This window comes from Dermacentor albipictus, chromosome 1 (genome assembly GCF_038994185.2).
Source record: "Dermacentor albipictus isolate Rhodes 1998 colony chromosome 1, USDA_Dalb.pri_finalv2, whole genome shotgun sequence".
Taxonomy (NCBI): domain Eukaryota; kingdom Metazoa; phylum Arthropoda; class Arachnida; order Ixodida; family Ixodidae; genus Dermacentor; species Dermacentor albipictus.
In genome coordinates, this window is record NC_091821.1 from 504,825,315 (window position 1) to 504,837,544 (window position 12,230).

At 46.9% G+C, this 12,230-nt stretch overlaps 1 long non-coding RNA gene across 1 annotated transcript in view; it reads right to left on the reverse strand.

Moving 5' to 3' along the window:
- The window catches only part of LOC139054892 (uncharacterized), a 216,738-nt gene that overhangs the window by 24,637 nt on the left and 179,871 nt on the right, over positions 1–12,230 (reverse strand). The gene's annotated exons all lie outside the window — the stretch shown is intronic.

Here is a 12,230-nt window from a genome sequence, read left to right on the forward strand (position 1 = left end):
TCCTGCTGCGCGCCGAAGTGATGGTACAGCGTCGGCCGTCACTTCCGGTCACTTTTCATTGGGCATGGGGTGGCCGCGCAAATTGAACGTTTATTCTGACAGGTTTGCTTGCTCGCATGGCCGCCTGTTTGCTGCTGCTTCGTTGTGGTCTCTAACTAGAGCGGTGAGGCGGGTAGTTGCTACTACGTTTTGTGCCGGGCATTTTATTTTGGGGTGGGGGGCGCAGTCTGTGCTGCATCACTGAGGGTACAGTACACAAATCGGGACCGTGAGCGAGACGATCGGCGCTCTTCTGCTGGTGCAATTAGATTATTCGCTGCGTCCGAACGAAGCAACTTTGCGAGGTCACAGCGTAGTTTCAGCGATATCATGGCTCGATAAAGACGCTCACATCTTGGTCGTGTGACAGCGACGCCTAAACATTCATGAGGAGACTGAAGACTGCGTTTGCAAGTGCGTATGCTCTGGATAAGAAATTACAGCGTTGACGACACCAGCCCTTAATATATAGGCTCAGCCTTACAAGCTGTATTTGAGGGTGCACTTAGAAAGCAGATCAGTAGCTTAGTAAACCTCTGAATGAATTAGGCAAGGTACGTGGAAATTCGGGTTTGAGAACTTCCAACGTGATCTCGCCTCTATAAGTCTTCTTTATGGATTCACCATGCAAATTGTACGTTGATGCCATTGTACAGCAGAGGCTCGTCCAACAGCACGTCCCTGTTTGTTCAGCAATGTATCCAAACAGCTTCTTCCATTTCACCACTTTTTGTTGGGCTATTAAGGGCACCGAAATATTAGTGCAGAATTGCGCAAGTTGCTCTCGTGTTTTCGCTCTGCTACTGCAGTTTTTCTAGAAGTGTTTAATTGCATGTTAATATTCCTGTGAGCACGAAAAATAATGATAATGGAATTGTAAGTGAAAGGGCGTTGTTTTTCTGGATGATACATTTTTGGAGTGGCCGTCATGCCAGTAACATCACAATCCTTGAAGAAATATCGACAGTCACTTAGGAATGGGAAAACTTAATCGCTTCACGCATCTACACTTGCAATTGTCACGTGACCATGATACGTTAGTTCATACATTGTCACGTGTTCTTCACAATTCTACCTTAATCTCCCGTAATCCACCGTGCTATAGTTTGTACGAACCTTAATGCAATTTATTCCACCCTTATTCACATTATTTCACATTATTTACCCATAATTGCTCATACTTAACGTTGTTGTATTTACTACCTTCTGTATCACTACTGACGTCATAAAAGACGGTGATGACTTCACATTTTATTTATTTATTATATATATTGAAGGCCTAGTAGGCACAACAGAAAGAAGTGGTGAAAATATGCAATAATTGCAATGCAGCGCAAAAATAGAAAATCAAACCATACGATAATTTGAACGGCGACCTTGAATTAGTGGTGTCACAAATTGAGACTGTGGAGGCGGTTGCGTTCAGTGGCTGTTCTTGGCAAAAAGGAAGAATGGCACATCAATTTTGTTTTGATGGTCGATGCGAGACGAGAACTTGGTGTGGTGAAAAGATTTTCTTTACGAGAAGGGTTAAATTAGCATATTCTATGAAAAAGACAGAGACGAAAGTATTTGCGACGTAACCAAAGATCAGGTTCACCTAGTGTTCTTTTCATGGACGTGACGCTTGAATGAAGTGAATAATTTGAGAGAATAAAGCGGGCGGCGCGGTTCTGAATGCTTTCAAGGGAAATGACAAGATTGGCATGAGCAGGGTCCCGTATGGATTGTTGTTGCGGAGAACGCCACCTTTCCTACCTGAAAGGCCATGAAACGCTTTCGCATTAAAAATGCAATACATACACACATTGCTTAATGCGTGGACGTGTACACGTTACTCAGATTTATGCATCAATACGTTCAACACCCTTCAGGCGTCGATTTAACACCCTTCTTTGAGCAAAGTCACACCTTATGTGTGGTATCCACCCTTGTGATAGGGTGCTTTGGCCGAAAAGGGTGCTAGAAGGGTGTGGGCATGGGTGTAAATGCCGAAAGCACCCCTATTCACACCCATAAGGGCGTAAAAATGTTTAGTGTGCACTGCCACCGAAGTGTCGCTTTTCTTACTTCACGCTATTGTTCTACGACATGGGCCACCTGGTGTTATCATAAGCGACTGGGGACGTCAATTCACGGCGGATATAGTGGAAGAGCTTGTGCGTTTGTGTAACTCGCACCTCAGGCACTCGAAGCCGTATCATCCGCAAACGAACGGCCTCACTGAGCGCACTAATCGAACGATCACAAATATGCTTTCCATGTATGTTGCGTCCGATCACAAGAATTGGGATGAAGTTCTACCGTTTATTACTTACGCATACAACACCGCCAAGCACGAGACAACCGGCTACAGCCCCTTCTTCCTTCTATATGCTCGGCCGCCCCGGTATACGCTCGACACTGTCCTCCCTTTTTACCACCACGACAATCCTACGGTCGCCGATACGCTGTGCCTCGCTGAAGAGGCTCGAAGACTTGCGCGTCTTCGGACTTTGGCATCACAAGAAAACTCCAAAGCCCGCTACGACGCACGACATCGGCCTGTTACATATAACCCTGGTGATCTCGTTTGGCTTTGGACTCCCACAAGGAAGCGCGGTTTGTGTCAAAAGCTGCTGGCAAACTACGATGGACCGTATGTTGTCATCGACAAAGTCAGCGAAGTGAACTATACTCTCGCGCGCCTCACGAACACTGGTAGACGTTCTGCTAGGACACAAGTCGCGCATGTCGCACGGTTGAAATCATGCACGCCACGACAAGGTAGTTGAGTCGCCCAGGGGGCTTTGCCTGCAAGGGGAGGTATGTTACGTCCAAGCGCGTCAAAGGGACGCGGGGATCAAGAAGAGAGGGGAAGAAGAGAACGAAGACTGTGCAGCGGCCATTCCTGTTGTTCGTAGCCTGCCGTTCCTGCTCTCGTACGCCTAAATAAACCCCTTTTCCCCGTGCTTGTAACAATACGTAATCATAGAGAAAGTAGAGGAGGAGGAGTTGCAATCATAACACAGGAAATTATTCAATGTGTCAGGATGAATGTTATCCTTAATCACGAGAGCGCTTGGTGCCAGATCTAACTGGGAACTACTTCAGTCGTAATAGGGGTAATTTATAGATCCCATAACTCATCGATGAAATATTTAGAGGCCATCCAACACTACTTAGAAAAACAGAAGGCACGAAACGAAAAGATCGTAATTGCCGGGGATTTTAACTTGCCAGGGGTTGACTGGAAGTCAGTTACCATAGAGTGACAGGAACGAGCTGACTGCGAAGTGTTGCTCCATATAGCTTTCGCTAATGATTTAACAGAGGTGGTGCAGGAAAACACTCGAAAAAGGGAAACGGTACAGTCCATATCGAACTTAGTATTTCTTGATGGACAGTTTGATGATGATGATGATGAAAAACTTTATTTATCCCTCTTTAAAGGGAAGGGGGCAATGGAATAGAGGATGGGGGGAACAGTTTGAAAATTATCAAGTAGCAGTTGAAGCTGGCATACCAGACCATCAACTTGTACTTGTACAAATCAAAGCCAAGGTTCCCGCAGCAAATCTTAAAGAACGCACTACACACGTTCCCAATTTTGATAACGCTGCCGACACGAGCATCATTGATTATTTGTCGTTTGATCTAGACAGTCTGAGTTCTGACGATCCATCAATGCGTGGTTCAAAAATTCAAAACCATTATCTTGCACTGTGTAAACTCAGTCGTACCATTTAGGAAAAAAAGAAGAAATAAAAGTATTCATTGGATAACGCGAAAGATTGTTCCCCTGAAGCGAAAAATAGGAGGACAAAGGACAGTAAAAAATTGTGGAAAGATATCTAACCTATCAGCACAGCTGCGAATAAAGCTTAGGCAAGCAAAAAAGAAAAACTACGAGGAAACACTTCCTAACTTCATGGTATCTTCTCCGCAGAAGTTTTGGCGTCACTTCTCGCAAACCACTCAACGCCAATACAGCATTGTTGTTATCGACGAAATCATATCTGACGGTTCAAAAATTGCGTTTTACCATAACGATTTGTTCCAGTCTGTCTTTTCAAATGTTTATAATTCTACTGCTCCAACTACAGTAACATCACTTTCACACGTGTCGGATATGCCATAAATACGAATTAGCTATGAAGGAATACTATCGCTGCTACTAAACATCAGAGAACAAAAATTATTTGGTCCGGATGGAATTCCAGATGCCTTTTTGCGAAGATGCGCTGAATGGGTTGCTGGATACTTAGAAGTTGTCTTTAATGCATCCTTGCAACAAAAACGGGTCCCACACAGCTGGCTTGTTGCAAAAGTTATCCTTATACACAAAACCCGTGACAAGCAGAAAAGTGAAAATTATCGACCAGTTCCTTTAAACTGCGTCTGCTGCAAACTGCTCGAACATATAATATCGAAAGCAATATATTAGTACCTAGAATATAAGAAAGCACTTCATTCGAGGCAACATGGCTTGCGTCGAAAAGTGTCAACTGGCACACAGCTCGTTGAAACCATCCATGACTTTTCAAAAGCAATAGATAACGGAAAACATGTTGATGCAATATGCCTCGATTTCTCAAAAGCTTTTGATATGGTTCCTCATAATGAATTGTATATAAAATTGAAACAGCTTGGAGTAAATAGCAATATAGTGGAATGGGTCAGGTCATATCTATTAGGTAGGACGCAGTATGTAGACGTTAAGGGCTCCAAGTCCGATCGTGTACTTGTAATTTCAGGCGTTCCTCAAGGGTCTGTCCTCTGACCGGTGTTATTTCTCTTTTATATTAACGATATTTTTCATATAATAATGAAAACGTAACTGCGCGACTGTTCGCCAACGACTGTTTAATTTATCGAGAAACATGTAACCACAAGGATAAAAATATGCTCAGCGATCCACTGGCGTCTGTTGACGAGTGGTGTGAAATTTGGAAAATGCAAGTAAATAAAGTAAAACCGTTGTTTTACGTGCTACGAACAAGGTTAAGCACGGCCTAAATTTTGATTATCAACTAAGTTACACTGTGCTAACTACCGTTAACAAATGTAAATACATAGGAGTAATAATATCTGAAGACCTCAATCGGACTCAACATATATCACTAATATTTGCTCTACCACTGAAAAAGGTTATGGTTCTTACCTCGGAAATTAAAACTCGCTCCAGCCCCCGTAACGTTAACAGCGTATTTAACAATTGCAAGGCCTACACTGGAATATGCGAGCATAATGTGGGACCTCTACCAAAAAGGATTAATTCATAAACTTGAGCGAGTGCAAAGAAGGGCGAAAAGATTGACTTTGTCAAGGTACTTCCGTACCGATTTTGTAACAGAGATGTTGCAAGAAATAAATTTACCTCCCCTCTTTGAATGCCGTCGCATAGCCAGACTAAAATTCTTGTTTTTGCTTTCTCAAAATTTATTTCACTTTGATGCAGCGCGCTACCTAATTCCGCGACAAATCCGGAGCCTACGAGGTGACCACAGCAGCAACTTTCAAGTATCTCAATCTCGTGTGAACACATACGCATACTCTTTTTTCCCTAGAACCATAAGAGACTGAATGATTTACCGACAGCCATATGCGATTCTCACTGTAGAACATTTTGAAACCCAGTTTACAAAATATTTTCTAAATGAATCCTCATGATCTAACATTTCTCGTGTAAGATGTGGAACGTAGTATTGTCATGAATAATGTCGCGATGTATGTGATGTAATATGTATCATGTAACTTGTAGTATGTAGCATCGTGATACATTTTTCAGCTACACATTGCTGCTGTATGTTTCGTATGACGCTTGTTAAATCAGATTTTGTATTATATTTATGTATAATGGCATGCTGTGACTTGCAAATCTATGTATTAGCTATACAGCGATGCTTTATGTAAGCCATGATGCGTTTTGTGCCATACTTGTGCCCCACCCCTGTAACGGCCCACTCGGCCAACAGTACCTGCAAGGAAATAAATGAATGAATAAATAAATAAATAAATAAATTATTAAGTGAGTCAATAAATTAATAAATAAATAAGTAAAAGACGACAAGTCCTAGATGGGAAAAAATGAACGCCTACTAGCAGCACCGGATTACGGACACTTAGCGTTTCCCTGGAATGTCTGGTCTTGTCTCTCCTAGAAATGCAAAGTTTGTATTACCCTAATAAAATGTCGAATACCGCAATTAAACCTTTACATGAGTAGGTGTGGGTTCGCACCGTCGAACCTTCGTGCGTCATGCGCGCCCATATAATCACTACACTATTTCCTCTTCTGTTGCCCAAAATTGAATTCCGAAAGGCATACTTAGAGCAACCCCTATTGAGTATGGGCCTTTCGCTCTCAGTGATTAATATATTAATCTATTGCTATAAGGAAATAGCTTTACTCGTAGTATCACTTTATTCAAAATTCATTCCGGTACCCACCCAAATGCATGCATTTTAGGCTGCATTGCACGAAGCGCACGAAGAGCTTGACCCGCTCGAGCAGAGCGAAGTGGCGACCCTCTTGCGCATGCAGTGCCAAATTAATACCGCAGACGAACTACTCTCGTACAGGCACAGAACAGACCCCAAAAGTGCCAAACCCGCGACCTATGACCGCCTAGTAACGGGCACCAAGGGAGGGCCGAGTGCTCTCAGCTGTTTACTGCGGGGCGAACGGAAGCTGTCAAATTCCATGCTCCAGCGCGCCCGTACATCCATCACGGTCGAAGCTGCATCGCTGGTTTCCCCTGTGATAGAATCTACACGAAAATAAACTTTTCCTGACGCTGTGGGAGGCCACAAAGCCGCGATCTCTTGGATGCCCAAAAGTGGCCAAAAGGCCACGGGCAGACTTGCGCCGTAGCATTCCATAGGGTGTGCTTGATGAGCAAAATTTTATCGCTCTAAAGGCCACTTCTGGCGCTTAAACATGCCGAAAAGCACAAAGGAAGTGTCCCTCCAAATATAAGTGCCATGATCGACGCGAGGAGCTACGATAACAAATCGGGAAGACGACTTTGGGGAGGCCTGTCTAGAATTATGCTCGCCGCTCGCCATAATCGGTATGCAGTGCAATAAAACACCTCCCTTAGCGTCGCTGTACTTTTGACGATGCAAATCGAACGATAACTTGCCGAAAACACGAAAAATTCGAGCGTCGCCAGCGGTGAGTCAGGCTGTCAATTGAAATGGCGGGTCAACACAAGCTGGTGTTTCCCTGTCGATTTTCCCGAGCCGGTCATGCTCGATTCGCGCCATTGGACTTTAAAGAAACGGCCTAAATGCACGGTAGGGTCAATGCATTTTCTTCCTATACACTTTTTAATTGCACGGATGTGATGGTGCGCGAACCGTGACACTCGAACCGTATTATTAGCACAGTGTTGTCGACAAAGGGGCGCCGAAAAACTCGTTTTCCAAACTTTACGGCAGCAAACATCGGGAAAATATTGCCCAGTGATCATGCAAAGCTCCGACTGGAGAACCACTCAATTTTCGCCATCGCGCTGCGTACCCACGATGAGCGGCTAATCGTTTTTTGAGCACAACAAACACAACCTCAGGCTCGAGCCGCGACATTTGTGATGCTTTCCAGCGCGAAACACTCGTAGTCCTCCGTCACCACCGCCCCCCGCCCCCCGCCTGCCCCCTTATAAAAGCGGCCACTGGCTTCCCCTCCTTATTCGCTCTCCTGTCTGCAAGCCGTTTGGACGCCGGTCACTCCTCTCACTCGCCTTCATGTCAACTCATCGCCTGCTCGCTACCAATTTCGCCGTCACTGCTCCTCCAAAGCTGCCCTCTTCCGGCCTACCTTCCCAAGCGCCATCCTTGACAACGGGTGCCCTTCTGCGGTTCATGCTTCTTCGTCTCCACAACCCTGATCGCCTTTCTTCCGCTACACGTGAAGCCAATTCCCACCCCGCCATTGCAACCTAAGCCATCACCAACGTGCGCTTACGAGGAAAGCGCGATGTCCTGACGACATTTTGAAGCTTCTGCCTTCTGCTTCGCCCGCTGCGTTCAGTCACTTTGGCGCCGACAGTGTGTGGGTTTGGATGCGTGCTGGAAGCCATGTGATTGTGTGTTATTCGGAATGCTTCATTAGGCGTGCCTCGTGCGTTATTTTGTGGTTTGCAGAGATAAATGACTCCGTCAGTCTCCTGACGAAAGCATCTTACTTTGGAGCAGAGATTGCTGTTGATAAAAGAAGTGGAAAAAGACGGTTGGTGGAAAACTTACATCGCGAAGGGATTCGGCATACCGCCATCTTTATCAATTGTATCGAAAAGCAAGGAACCTGTGCTGGATGGCTTCAAAAAGAGCTTCTCGGCGAAGAGTAAGAGGAATCGTGATACGAAATCCCCCGAAGTGGAAGGAGCACTTCTACAGTGGCTGAAAAACTCCAGGAGTGCAGATCTCCCTGTTCATGGACCTGCACTTACTGCGAAAGCCGAAGCTCTCACCCTCCAAATGGGACAAAGAGATTTTAAGTGCAGCAATGGCTGGCTTGAATGGTTCAAGAAACGACACGGCGTGACCTCGAAGTCGATCGTTGGCGAAAGTGCAGCCGTGAACCGTGACACTGTAGACGTATAGCGCCAACTTCGGCTCCAAGCTCTACTTGAAAAGTATGAAGAAAAAGACATCAACAACCTAGATGAGGCTGCTGTTTTCTACAAGATGCTTCATAATATTGCTGGCCAAGAGTTAGAAGGTGTGGAGATCGAGGTGTACTCCGGCCCCTCGTCCCCCCGCTCGCGCGTTGTGCTTTGCTCGATCTCCGGGAATCGCCACCGTAACGGCAACATGGTAGACGCGGCTAGCGCGCCGCAGCTAGTTCCGCTGGCCTGGATTAAAATTTTTTACCGTTAATTTCGAGTGCACGGTGGCACGGATTCATTCGTTCGTAGACTTTGCTTCTTTGTTGCTAGAACTAGTTCATAGTGCTTCGATGTCCTGCATTATTTAACCTGTTTGCAAGCGGACATGCAAGCCCGGAAGCTACGTTTTGGTCGTGAGCCATTCGGAACACGTCTGCATCGAAACGTGAGCTTGAGTCTGCCGCGGCTGACGACGGCAATGCCGATGAGTCTTTTAACACCACTGCTTGAATGATTATATAATATTCGTATCATTAACAAACAGGCAAAGACACGTTAACGAACTAGATCATCCATTACATAAGGGCAGTCAGGATCCTCCGTTGCTGTTTCCTAAATAAACCTCTACTTGCGAGGCTGTCGTCCATCATCATCATCATCAGCCTGGTTACGCCCACTGCAGGGCGAAGGCCTCTCCCATACGTCTCCAACTACCTCGGTCATGTACTAATTGTGGCCATGTCGTCCCTGCAAACTTCTTAATCTCATCCGCCCACCTAACTTTCTGCCGCCTCGTGCTACGCTTCCCTTCCCTTGGAATACAGTCCGTATCCCTTAATGACCATCGGTTATCATCCCTCCTCATTACATGTCCTGCTCATTGTGGTATCCTGTGTTAACTTCTGCTTTCGGTTTTAGGTCTTTACATCAGGGCGCCACTCAGCGCCAACCACTGTAAGTTGCCTTCCTGCTTCCCCTCGGAGAAATAAAAGTTCATTCTTCGTCTGGTCCCCGACTGGAGCAGTCCGGCTCTTTCTTGCGGCGCTGCGCGGCCCGGCCGTTACGCCTCACGCCGTAAACCTTTCGACCGGCCGCCCCATCGAAGCTACAACAAACTGGTGACGAGGTAAACCATTACTCTGCTTCCTACGTGCCCTTGCCGTACTTCTGCTGCTGCCCTGCTCCCGGCATGCAAGACGCTACGTCCACTTCGACGTCGTCCACCGCACCTCCCCTGCCTTTGTTCTCCGTGCCCAGCATGGCGTTCGCACCCCCCATGCCGCCTTTCCTTGCATTATCCGGTACTCCTTCGGTACCGTGGCTCACATGAAAACGTTCTTTTTGCACGTTTCTTCAGGTGACCGGATGCGAAGCATTACACGACGAGAGGAAGAAAGCCATTTTACTGAGTAATTTAGGCTTTGAGGGGCAGCGTCTCTACTATGACCTCGCGTCGCAAACGGACCAGACGGCCGCTACGTTCGAAGACGTTCTTCGCATCTTTGACCAGCACTATGAAGAAAGCTCCAATCCCCTGGTGCATCGCATCATCTTCCGGGGCAGGAAGCAACTACCTGGGGAAACCTTCCAGGACTTTGTCACCGCGCTACAAAGGCTAGCGCCTGCTTGTGCGTTCGGCACTAGGCACGATGAGTCTCTTCGCGACCAAATCCTCCAAGGCGTCGCATCAAAAAGAGTACGAGAACGGCTGCTATACGAAGGGTCGTCCCTCACCCTCAAGAAAGCCGAGGAAATCGGACGAAGCGTGGAGCAAGTTGACAAGGAACTTCAAGTCTTCAGCAGCTCGTCTATTCAGCGCGTCTCGACGCAACGCCAAGATGGCGTCGCCAGCCATCTCCTTCCTCGCCCGGGCGCGCAAGATGGCGATCAATGGCGTGGCGGACAGTCGCATCCTCGAGCGGCCAGCCAACGTGACGCCCGGCCCGAACTCTGCGAAGCCAGTCGAGAATTCGCACCCCATTGCTAACGATATGGTTCACCTCACCACATCGCATCCGATCGAGCCTGTCCGGCAAAGCACGTTACCTGCCGTGCGTGCGGAAAAGTGGTACATTACGCTTCGGTTTGCCGTTCGAGGAACCGAACGCAGCGACAGCCTCCTGCTCGAACGCAGCTTGTTTCCGTTACCGCTGATACAGAATAAGCCTCTATAGTCCCGTTTGTGCTTACAATTTAAGCACCGAATTTCCGTCCGGCAAGAATTTGCGCCGAAGTCCTCATTGCGAATACTACACTTAAGTTGCTCGTGGACACAGGAGCTACAGTGTCGCTGATGAACAGCTCCCTATACGAACAACATTTCAAGGTTTTTTCATTATCTCCTTCGTGTCTTCGACTCAAGAATTATTCGCAGCAAGAAATACTGCATTCAGGACGTTTCTCCGTGCTCGTCAAGTATCGGAACAACGCTGCAGTAGTGACATTTCACGTCACGAACCAAGGCACTTCTCTTCTGGGCTTAGTTGCCATTCAAGCTTTGGGAATTGACATTAAAGGGTCTTCGCTCACATGTCAAGTATCAGGACTTCCAGCTGACCCAAGCGTTCAGTCTCCGTTTCTTCCGCACAACGCTTCAACAGAGTTCGCCCATCTGTTCTCAGGGCAATTGGGACTTGTAAAGGGCTTCGTCCACGACGTTTTTCTCAGACCTTCAGTGCAACCAGTCTCAGCGAAACTGCGTCCTCTACCTCTGGTTCTCCGGAAGCACGTCTCCGCCGAGCTGCAACGCCTGGAGTCAGCCGATGTCATCGAATAAGTCACTGCATCCGAGTGGATTTCTCCGCTCGTCGTCGTTCGAAAGAAGGACAATTCCATTCGACTTTGCGTCGATCTTCGAGACCCCAACAAGGCTATCATCATTGACGCCTTTCCACTACCGAGAGCTGACGAACTTTTGCATCGACTCGCTGGTGCTACTGTCTTTAGTAGGTTGGACTAGCAGTCCGCTTATCATCAGGTTTTATCATCCGAGAAAAGCCGTGAGCTTACTACTTTTACAACTCATGACGGTCATTTCCACTTCAAGCGTGTGTGTTTCGGTTTGGCATCTGCGCCATCCGCTTTCCAGCAGATCATGTCATCTGTTCTGAAAGACTGTCCAGGCACCTTGTGCTACCTCGACGATGTGCTTGTATGGGGTCACACTCAACGCGACCACGACAGAAATTTGCAAACAGTCCTGTCTAGGATAAGTAATGCAGGCATGCAGCTTAACCACAAGCGTGTATTCAGTGTCCCAGAATTAACTTTCCTAGGACATAAATTTTCCGCAAACGGCATTTCGTCGATGGATAGTAAAATTCAGGCAATCGTGGAGGCACCACAGCCTAAGGACAAAAAGGCTCTACATTCATTTCTGGGCCTCAGGGGATATTATGCTAAATTTATCCCGCAGTATGCCGAAGTAGTGGAACCGTTAAGGAAACTCCTAAGGCAAGGACAAGCCTTTGTCTGGGATCGGGATACTGAATGCAGCTTTCAAGATATTGTTGGAAGACCTTCCAGTCCCAGTATGAGTAACACTCCTGCTGTTCCTCCTCTACAACCTGAACCAGTCCTCCGTAGGTCTACACGCCA